Below are 12316 nucleotides of genomic sequence, written 5' to 3' on the forward strand. Positions count from 1 at the left end.
TTCTATCAACAAAGAGCACAAATTCCTAGGTATTATACTTGACGATAGACTCACTTTCATCCCACACATCAAATATCTGAAAGAAAAATGTCTAAAAACAATGAACTTAATGAAAGTTCTATCCAGGACTACGTGGGGTAGTGACAGAAAGTGTCTAATGAATCTCTACAAGAGCCTAATACGGTCACGATTGGATTATGGGGCCGTAGTGTATAACTCTGCTGCCCCGAGCGCGCTAAGGATGCTGGATCCTGTCCATCATCTAGGTATCCGCCTAGCCACTGGTGCTTTCAGAACAAGCCCGATCGAAAGCCTCTATGCCGAATCGAATGAGTGGCCGCTCCACTTACAGAGATCATACGTCAGCTTTACTTATTTCCTTAAAGTTCACTCCATTCCTAAACACCCATGTTTTAATACCGTTACCGATATGACGTATGCTACACTTTTCCGCAACCGTCCGTCTGTAAGACAGCCTTTCTCGCTGCGTGTGAAGGAGCTTAGCGATGAAATGCATGTCCCACTCCTCGAGCTTCCCTTAATGCACCTAACCAAGCCCTTACCTCCTTGGGAGTGGCAGGTGATAGAATGTGACCTATCCTTTCTAAATGCCACAAAACACGCTCCAGAGGTCGAAATAAGAATGCATTTCCTAGAAATTCAGTACAAGCACTCGTGCACAGACTTCTACACAGACCCCTTTAAGTCACATGCCGGAGTGTCCTATGCAGCCGTCGGTCCATCCTTCTCGGAGTCTGATATACTACATCCAGAAACAAGTATCTTTACGGCAGAGGCCTACGCTATATGGTCGGCTGTAAAGCATATAAAGAAAGCAAAACTCCAGAAAGCCGTTATATATACAGACTCCCTAAGTGTGGTGAAGGCCTTAATGTCACCCTACAAACATAAAAATCCTGTACTTACTGAGGTCTATTCCGACATGTGCAAAGCTTATCTATCTAACCAGCAAATCATCATATGCTGGGTACCCGGCCACAGGGGAATCGAGGGTAACGTTTTGGCAGACCAGATGGCTACGTCAATTGCTCTCCCTGCTGTTAATAATACTTCTTTGGTGCCTCTCACAGATCTGAAACCTTACATACGAAAGAAACTGCGAGGCCACTGGCAACGCATGTGGGACTCAGAGATAAATAATAAACTGCACATTATAAAGCCACAGTTGGGTTTTTGGCCCTCCCCAACAAAATCTCGGCGAACAGATGTCCTATCCTGTCGCCTCAGAATAGGACACACATTTGGCATCCATAATTATCTGCTTACTGCACGTGAACCTCCAATCTGTGGTAGATGCGGTGAGAGGCTTACCGTCCTCCACGTGCTCCTGGAGTGTCGGGAAGCCGAAACGGAGAGAAAAAAACATTTTCCGCTTGCTTACAAACATCACATCCCTCTACACCCGGCTATGTTTCTTGGTAAGGAACCGCCTTTTGACACCAAGACAGTCCTCAGCTTCTTAAATGATGTCGTACTACACGTTACATGCCCAATAAACTCGTAGAGCATCCTCGCTCCAGAGGATGCCGCTGCGATAACAGTTTTGCATAGCACATGCCTCCAGGCCCTTGTTTCTCAAGGGCTCTAAGGAGGCAGCAGTGCTCTATAGAGCACTGCTGCCTATAAGATTGGCTATATAGCCAATCTTATAACCTTATATATTTTTACGCATCGTATCATTCTATTTAAGTGCATCGTAATGTTCATAGTACACGCCATAAGTCATCGCCATAATCTTATTATACAGATTTTGCGCACTTTAGCGCGACCATTTTTAAGGCCCCTCTACAGCCACGTCACACCAACTTCATCGAACTCCCCGCAGGGGCGTCTGCGTCAGCAGATTTGGTGTGTTGCGACACCACGTACCCGAGCACACGAGGGTTGGACCCTCCCGCGTGTAACCGTGCGCGGCTTAGCCGTGTCTGGGGAATAGGGGATCCTGGGGGTTGAGCCGAAGCTGGGTGTTTGGACCTTTAAGGCCCCCCGGCGGAGGCAACACACCTCTTCGGCCTCGGCTTCACATAGCCGGCACTCCCGGACTGACCCACCCGGGGGAAATCGGCAGTCGCCTTTTCCTGTCCTCCTCTCCAATCTTCGTCTTTCTCTTTCGCCTTTTTTATCTTTCCTGTCTTCTCATCACTTCTCCTCACTTCCTAGTTTCCCGACGGCAAGGGTTAACCTCACCCGCCGTGGTTGCTCAGTGGCTATGGTGTTGGGCTGCTGAGCACGAGGTCGCGGGATCGAATCCCGGCCACGGCGGCCGCATTTCGATGGGGGCGAAATGCGAAAACACCCGTGTGCTTAGATTTAGGTGCACGTTAAAGAACCCCAGGTGGTCAAAATTTCCGGAGTCCTCCACTACGGCGTGCCTCATAATCAGAAAGTGGTTTTGGCACGTAAAACCCCAAATATTATTATTATTAGGGTTAACCTTGTGTAGCTAGCCAGCCTTGGTTATGCTGTATTTGGTTATAGCAGCGATGTACGGCTGGCGTTGGCAGGGTTTCTCCAGCAGGAACTTCTGTCACGTCCCCCTGTTGGTCTCCATGGTGGGTGGTCGGCATCGCGGCCGAAAACCCAACTGTACCTATGGAAAACGCGTTTCCTAAACTACCTGATCGCCCTCAGAAACGAGGGCGCACCGAAGAAGTATTTCAGTTTTTCGGACGCCAAGTCCACAATTTTCCTCGTTTTCATGTGATCCACACAGAAAAACCAGCTAAACAAGTCCGAACAATCTCCCCGTTCCTTGTATCTAAGACCCTTACCGAAGTTTTTGGCCCAGGTTGTAAGGCGTCGAGGATGGCCAGCGGTGACCTCCTCTTGGAGCTCCGCGATCAGAAACAATTTGAGAAACTGCCTAAACTAGTATCATTTGGAGAGACCCAAGTAGTAGTAACCCCGCACCGCACGATGAATACCACCCGCGGCGTTGTCACGGACGATGATTTGCTGGAGCTCACTGAGGCTGAACTCTTGGAGGGCTTCAGCGAACAAAATGTCATAAATGTCAAAAGAATCAAGATAAGGCGCGAGGGTAAAGAAATTGCGACCAAGCACCTAATCCTCACCTTCAATTCAAGTGTCCTGCCCGAATCAATCGAGGCCGGGTACATCAAGCTCCGTGTAAGACCGTATGTGCGAAATCCCTTGAGATGTTTCAAATGCCAACGTTTTGGCCACAGCTCGCAGAGCTGCCGAGGCCGCCAAACATGTGCGAAATGCAGTGCCCTTGAACACGCAACTGAAGAATGTAAGAACTCTCTACACTGTGTAAACTGTGATGGGGATCACGCCGCGTACTCACGGTCGTGCCCCTCCTGGAAGAAGGAAAAAGAAATTGTAACCATAAAAGTACAAGAGAATATATCGTTCAAAGAGGCACGAAGGCGGGTAGCATACCTGCCAAAGAAAAGCTTTGCCGAAGTGGCGCGTCAGGGGGCAGCGTCACAACGGCCTCCGGCGGCTGTCCGACCCACAAGCAGTGAGTCGGCAATCACGCCATCTGGCCCCGCGACGGTTGCAGCTATCGCTTCTCCGTCAACCGAGGAGAAGGAACCATCGACCCCGAAGGTGGGCGCAGCCGAGGCTGCCTCAACTTCCCAGGTCCCTTCCTGCGCTGGCAACAGCCGGCGTAGCCAAATCCCTCTGGGAGCCCAATCGACCTCCGGACTGGTGGGCGCAGGGGTCTTGCCCTCCAAGGCGGGACTCCCTCTGAAAACTTCCCGCTCGCAAGAGCACGTGTCCGGCGCCTCACAAGAGGCAATGGACACTACACCCATCCTCAAGGCGCACCAAGCGCCTAAGGAGCGGCGAGGCTCCCTCGAACGCTCCAGAAAGAACAAAACCCCTATTACAGGGCCTCGAAAGGGTTCTGTAATCTAAGGCATCCCGTCCGTTTCCGTAAACACAGCACCAATTTATTTTAAATATGGATACACAAATCATTCAATGGAACATTAGACGTCTCCTTACAAACCTTGATGATTTGCAAGAACTCATCCACAAACATAATCCAAAAGTGCTGTGTTTACAGGAAACACATTTAAAATCCAGACACGCAAACTTTCTCCGTACGTATGTTACGTTTCGCAAAGATCGCGATGATGCCATCGCATCATCGGGTGGTGTTGCGATTCTCACTCATAAAAGTATAGCATGTCAACCTTTACAGCTTCGAACGCCCCTTGAAGCAGTGGCGGTGCGAGTTGTTCTGCTAAACAAACTCATCACTATTTGCTCGCTTTATATACCCCTGCATTACAAATTAACTAAACATGAATTTCAGTCCTTTATAGATGAACTGCCAGAACCCTATGTTGTTCTTGGCGACTTCAATGCGCACAGCTCCCTGTGGGGCGACTCTCGTATAGATGCGCGAGGTCGTCTTGTTGAACAGTTCCTTTTTTCTTGTGGTGCGTGCCTTTTGAATAAGAAGGAACCCACATATTACTCTCTAGCAAACAGAACCTTTTCTTCAATCGATCTCAGCATAGTTTCTCCTTCTATTCGGCCTGAACTTGAATGGGAAGTTACAAAGAACCCTTATGGAAGCGATCACTTCCCCATACTACTAAGAACACCTCAAGAAAACGAATATCCACCACAGGCACCTCGGTGGAAGATTGAGACAGCTGATTGGGACAAATTTCGAACTCTTACTGGTATCGCATGGCATAACATCTCCTCGTTAGAAATTGATGCTGCTGTGGAGTATTTTACAGCCTTTATAATAGATGCCGCATCTAAATGCATATCACAAGTAAATGACCTCTCGTGCAAACGGCGCGTCCCGTGGTGGACCGACGATTGTAGGATCGCACGTAAAAAACAGAACAAAGCGTGGGGTTTGCTACGCGCTTCTCCCACTGCAGAAAATCTTATCAACTTTAAAAAAGTAAAATCCGAAGGCAGGCGAACCCGCCGACAGGCTAGAAGAGAAAGCTGGCAGAACTTTTTATCGGGCATCAACTCGTACACAGATGAGGCGAAAGTCTGGAACAGGGTTAGTAGGATAAGAGGGCGATAAACATACTCCCTCCCTTTGGTAAACACACAAGGCGAAACTCTGCAAGACCAGGCAGATTCACTTGGGGAGCACTTTGAGCGTGTGTCGAGCTCAATCAATTATTCCCAGTCCTTTCTTAAACATAAAGAAATAATAGAACGTAAGCCAATCATACGAAAATCCAGGCAGAATGAACCGTATAACCGGCCTTTCAGTATTGCCGAGTTGAAAGCTGCCATGAACACATGCAAAAGCACCGCACCGGGACCTGACAGAGTCATGTATGACATGATCAGAAACCTACATACTGACACACAAGTTACACTACTTACACTATTCAACACTATTTGGGCTTCCGGATACCTCCCATCCACATGGAAAGAAGCGATTGTAGTCCCTGTTCTGAAGCACGGAAAAGACCCCTCCTTGGCGGCAAGTTACCGTCCGATAGCTCTAACTAATTGTCTGTGTAAGCTTTTTGAAAAAATGGTAAATCGCAGACTTATGCATTTCCTCGAGGTCAACAATATGCTCGATCCTTATCAGTGTGGATTCCGAGAAGGGCGCTCGACGACCGATCATCTTGTGCGCATGGAAGGAAATATCCGCGATGCCTTTATACATAAACAGTCTTTCCTATCGATATTCCTCGATATGGAGAAGGCATATGACACGGCATGGCGTTACGGTATCTTGCGAGACCTGTCGGAAATTGGCATCCGTGGAAATATGCTGAACACAATTGAAAGCTATTTGTCAAATCGTACCTTCCGAGTAAAAGTCGGCAATGCACTGTCACGTTCCTTTACGCAGGAAACTGGTGTACCCTAGGGAGGCGTGCTCAGCTGCACTCTCTTTATCGTTAAGATGAACACGCTACGTGCTTCACTACCACCTGCCATTTTTTATTCCGTATACGTAGACGATATAGAAATAGGCTTCAAATCCTGCAACCTCACAGTATGCGAAATACAGGTACAGCAGGGCTTGAACAAGGTTTCCAAGTGGGCAGACGAAAACGGATTTAAGGTCAACCCCCACAAAAGTTCTTGTGTTCTCTTCAAAAGAAAGAGAGGCCTGGTCCCAGATCCTTGTGTAGAACTGGGCGGACAACAAATCCCTGTCAACAAAGAACACAATTTCCTTGGTGTTATTCTTGACTCCAGGCTCACGCTCATACCTCACATAAAACATCTTAAAGAAAAATGTCTTAGAACAATGAACCTACTTAAAATCCTATCCCACACAACGTGGGGTAGCGACAGACAGTGTTTATTGAATATTTACAAGAGCCTAGTTCGATCACGGTTAGATTATGGTGCCGTAGTATATCACTCTGCCGCACCGAGCGCACTTAAGATGTTAGACCCCGTTCACCATCTGGGTATCCGTCTGGCCACTGGCGCATTTAGGACAAGCACTGTTGAAAGCCTATATGTAGAGTCAGATGAGTGGCCACTCCATCTTCAGAGAACAAACATCATCTTAACGTATTTTCTCAAGGTTCGCTCTAATAAGGAACATCCGTGTTTCACAATCGCTAACGACTTGACGTGTGAAACACTTTTTCATAACAGACCCTCTATGAGACTTCCTTTCTCACTGCGTGCAAGAGAACTTAGCACGGAAATGGATGTCCCAGTTCTCCAACAACGCCTAATGCCCCCAGCTAAGCTAGTACCGCCCTGGGAGTGGCAGCTGATAGAGTGTGACACATCCTTTGTAGAGGTCACTAAACATGCGCCAGAGACACATATCAAAATGCATTTCTTGGAGCTCCAGTACAAGCACTCGTGCACAGAGTTTTACACAGACGCTTCTAAGTCGCATGCCGGGGTGTCCTACGCAGCCAGTGGTACGTCCTTCTCGGAATCCGGTGTACTGCACCCTGAAACAAGTATATTTACGGCTGAGGCCCATGCACTATTGTCGGCTGTGAAACATATCAGAAAATCAAATATTCAAAAAACAATTTTATTTACAGTCTCCTTAAGTGTCGTTAAAGCCTTGAAGTCACACTGTAAACACAGAAACCCCGTAATAATCGAGCTCTATTCCATTCTCTGTAGAGCATACATGTCTAACCAGCATGTCATTATATGCTGGGTGCCCGGGCATAGGGGCATTGAGGGTAACGTTCTAGCAGACCAGATGGCCACATCAATTTCATTGCATGCAGCTAATCCTACTGCTTCGGTCCCTGCCACAGACCTGAAGCCTTTTTTAAGAAGGAAACTGCGAAACCACTGGCAACGTAAGTGGGACGCAGAAGTACATAACAAACTGCACGTGATAAAGCCACAATTAGGTTCTTGGCCCTCCGTAACAAAATCACGGCGAACGGATGTCCTATTCTGTCGCCTCAGAATAGGACACACATTTGGCACACATAACTTTTTACTCCATGAAAATGATCCTCCGACCTGCGGTAGATGCGGGGAGAGGCTGACCGTCCTCCACGTCCTCCTGGAGTGTCGGGCAGCCGAATCTGAGAGAAAGAAGCATTTTCCCCTAGCATACCGGCAGCAGATCCGCCTTCATCCCGGAATGTTACTCGGCCCAGAACCGCTATTTGATACCAACGCAGTCCTAAGTTTCCTGAAAGATGTTGTCCTGCATGTTATTAGCCCCACATGTTCATAGCGGGTCCTCTCTTCCGAGGATACCGCTGTGATAGCTCTTTCGTATAGCACGTGCCTCTAGGCCCTTGTGTTTCAAGGGCTCCGGCGAGGCAACAGTGCTCCAGCCATTTTTACCATCTCATATATTTTCAATGCTATGTCATTCTTTTACGATGGATTTTAATGTTCACAGTATTCGTCATTAGTCATCGCCATAATTTTATATCACGTAGATTTTATGCACTTTACAGGAACTATTTTTAGGCCACTTTACAGCCAAGTCACATCTCCATAATACATCGTCAACATCACCACTTGTCATGGCGCTCTTTGGCCACACCTGGCCCTTGCGCCATTAAACACCACATATCATCATCATCAACTTCATCGAACTAATGATTTCACTGCAAACTTATTAACACGGACATGGCGCTATTTGACCATACTTGGCCCTTGCGCCATAAAACATCAAACATTCATTCAGATAATATATGCGCTTTACCAGACGCTATTCTTTTTATGCGGAACACTTAAAAATCTGTCATATCGATAGGCCGCTGCCTCTTTTTTGCAGATAGGTTACGTGGAGGGGAATATTAGCAGCAAGAAAATTTTCTGTGAACATTTCGCTGATGAACTAAAATTGAAGCGTATTGTGACGTAGGTGAATAGCCAAAATTTAGGAGGTGTATTTAGCGTACGCGAGCGGCGCCAGTCAGTGTAGTAGTGACCTTATGTCTGCTTAGCATAAATCCCAAGACTGGCACCACGTTGGAGGTAGTCGTCTGAAAAATTCAAGAAAATGCCTGGGCGTACAAGTCAAGATTGTCCCGAACTGACAGAGGTACGCTTCTTGGTAACCTGTTAACTGGAAAGCTAATGTATTTCGTAGCACAGTTTAAGGTCGCATAATAGTTTTCGGATTTCTCGTAAGCAGACGTGCGTTCGGTTCCCGGCGGGCCACAGCGACCGCATTTCAAGGGGGAACGAAAGGCAATTTATTGAACCTTGAATTCTGGGGTTTCATTTCACTTGCGAAAACTGCAGTTTGATCATGAGGCACGCCGTAGTGGGAGACTCCGAATAAATTTTGACCACCAGGGGATCTTTAACGGGCCCCCAATGCACGGTACACTGGCGTCTTTTGCATTTCGCCCCCATCGAAATGTGCCCGCCGCGACCGGGCTTCGATCCCGCGACCTCGTGCTTAGCAGCGCTACACCATAGCAGCTAAGCCACCGCGACGGATGAAGACACTTGATTGAAGTCCTTCCTTATTTTGCTTCATTAACTTGACATTAGTAAATTCTTCTGGGATATTGTAAAACGAACACAACGGTTTATTTTTTGGTTATGCAAAAAAGAGGAAGAAAATAATTTCGAGCAACTCGGAAGCAGTTTCAACAGAAGCAATTTCAACGTTCTTTTCGTATGGTCCTCACATTCCTTTCTGACACGGTGGGACAGAAGCGCGAAAACGAAACTTTACGTCAGTGACACCCAAAGAGTTAAGACCGCGTTGAATAACTCCCTGGGAGATATAGATTAATCCGGAGACCCGAACCACGTCGTCACTCACAGCCCCAGCGCTGAACCCCGTGCATCCAACAGTTCCAAAACGCTTCCAATAAGATCGACATAACAAGCGAATGGTTTATTCAGACCGCCAAGGAAGCTGCGAGGCAGCGCTCATTACGGGAGGTCAGAGGCGCCCGCTAGCGGCAGTGCTCGCCAACGTCGACAGGGCCTTGGCCGTGGACGTCACGGCACGCGCGACATGGCGCTTCTTGTCCTTGGGGTACAGGTAGAGCCAGAACGTGGCCACCGACCCGAAGATGGTGCTGAACCAGAGGACGAGTATGAGGAAGAGCGCCACGCGGGGGACCAGGGCCCCCGGCGGTGGCCTCGGGGCTTCCTCGATGAAGTAGACGAGCTTGCGGCCTCCGCCCGCCGACTGGCTGCTGGGCGACACGATGACCCGCGCCCCGTACATCTGCGACGTGCGGAAGCGACGGTGACGACAAAAAAAAAAAAAAAAAAAAGGCAATCCGGCGGGAAGCATCGATAGTGATTGCCAAACATATAGAAGTAGCTTCTATGAAATTCTCTGGAATTCTTTTGAGTGCCGCGTGACGGCTTAAAGAAAGGATGACGCTCGTAGGACGCTTACGAACGTGTAATACGGATCTTTAAGCGTTAGCTGTGATGCGGGTAGAGACCACAATGCAGGTTAGCCTTCTCGCTCTCGAGCTCGGCGAATCGCTTGGAGGTCGCATGGCCCTGCTTCATCCGTTACATTTCAGGGTAAATGATCGTTTATAACGTTTTCGGTTGAAGTACTGCTTTCCAAGAACGGGACGCTACCAGCGCGCGTAGCGAGCGGACGCATGGGACATCGGCTCCGGCGATTTTCGACCGTGGCGGCGGCCCAACGCGTTTGATCCCGACAATTTTGGACTTGACAGGACCAGCAGGTCAGCCGGCACGCAGGGAGACCACTCCCAATCCGGTGGGCCGATTTGTTGACCTTTTTAAGCGTTTTTCCTCCCATCCGCCATAGCGCCGCGACGCAGCCTCAAGGCTGAACGCCGGCGTTCGGCGGCGGGGAGGCCGCTCCAAGCCAACATGGCAAGCGCAAACCAGCAACGCGGCTACGACCCGGAAGGCATGGCATGGACAACTGTGCCGCAGACCAGTCGGGACCAAGCCTGCAACGCTAATGTGATCCGGGCCTTTGAAACAAGAGCCCAGAAACTCCAAGCCTGCACACAAGGGAAGGCCACGTCAGCTCACGGAGGCCACCATGCGCAAGCCGACAAGGCATCCGATGAGCGCGCAGCCGGAGGCCCAAGGCAAGTCAAAGCTGCATGGAAACCCAAGTTTCTCTGCAGATTTAGACCAGACGATGTGGTGCTAATCATCAAACCATTAACGGCGACAAGCTTGAAGAACTTACAACACGGTGAGCTAGGCCTAGCCCTACGACAGCGAGTCGGGGAGGCCGAAGCGGACAACTTTTACTTCACAATATCCCCGGACCAAAACCTGATCATCGTGGGCACGTCGAGCATCCACGCGGCAGACAAACTGGTCGGGGACTTTGCGATAAAAATCCAAGAAGGAGCAGACCTCCATTTGCACGGGCACGTAAAACAGAGCGAAGACAACGTGATTCACGGAGTCATCACAGTGGCCAATCTGGAAACCACCGAGTCCCTGCGAGGGAAGGTGAAAAGCTTTCACGGAGAAAGCACCATCCTGGAGATCCGAAAGTTCGGAACTTCTAACAAAGCCAGAATCACCTTCGAAGGCAAGTACAAGCCCAGAGCTGTACTGTACAACGCGCAAGTCATACCGGTAGCAAGGTACCGCCGCACCATACCAGCGTGTAACTTGTGCGGCACGGTGGGGCATAGGCCAGATACCTGCCCGACACCGAGACAAGAAAACTGCGGACTCTGCGGAACGCTAGCCCCGTTTGTGGAGGGGGTGCGGTCCCCTCACCTGTGCAACCCAAAATGTGCGGTGTGTGGCGGCGAACACGCCACGAACTCCAGAGACTGCACGGCGAAATTTCGCACGAACGCGCAGCAACAACCCAGCAATCAGGAGAAAAGGAGGAGGAAAAAGAAGAAAAAATACAAGAAGACGAAGAAGGGAGGAAGCGGGAATCGCCCGCCCCCTCCACCTAGCAGGGAGTCGACTTCTGATCAACCCAAGCAAAAGAAGACCTGGGCCAGCATAGTCCAGAACGGGATGCGGCAGGTGAGTGGGACCGCCTCTCCTCCTCCTCCTCCCAAACCTTCCTCTCCACCCACACCCAACCCAGTAGAAACAGAGTTACGAAACCAGATAGCAGCCCTAAAAGCGCAGATCGCGGTGCTAACGAGCAAACTAGAAAGTGCGCTAGCTAAACCCCAGCCACCTCAGCAAGAAGAGACGATGGAAAGCGACACAGAACCTAGTCTTGAAAATAAACTAGAAGCTATGATGCGAAGGGTCCAAGAATCCATTCCCACCATAGTCTCACAACAGATAGCGAAAGCGATGACGGTTCGCAAATACGCTAACACGAGGAGACTCCAGACTCCCCGAGCCTACAGGATGCGTAGGGTGATAAGCGAGGACGAGGAGGAAGACCACCAGGAGCAATTTCCCCTCCAGAATAACAACAATCTCCAGATACAACATGGCGAGACAAACTAAAAAGAGTCCCATAACATTAACGCAGTGGAATAGTCGAGGCTTGAAATCGAGGACTAAGAGAGCGGATCTTAGGATGCACCTGTCTACGTACGAGCATACTCCGGCAGTAGTGGCCGTACAGGAACCTGGCGGGAACGTGAGCCTCACAAACTACAAAACGTTCCAACTCGACCCCCTAACGTGCATCTTTGTGCACAAAAACTACACTGCAAATTTGGTAGATCTAGAATTACAAACCAGCTTTTCGCACGTGATGGTGACTCTTCTGCCACTGAAAAAGGAGGATTCGCCGCTACACATCCTGAACGTGTACTGCCCACCTAAAGCAAAAAACGTAACCTTCTCCACACTCCTGAGCAGAGCTATCAGGGAAGCAGGACGAGACCCGTTACTAGTAATGGGAGATTTCAACGCGCAGAGTCCCTCATGGGGCTATCATCGAGAGGACATACGAGGA

The sequence above is a fragment of the Dermacentor variabilis genome, chromosome 9 (assembly GCF_050947875.1).
Source record: "Dermacentor variabilis isolate Ectoservices chromosome 9, ASM5094787v1, whole genome shotgun sequence".
NCBI lineage: Eukaryota > Metazoa > Arthropoda > Arachnida > Ixodida > Ixodidae > Dermacentor > Dermacentor variabilis.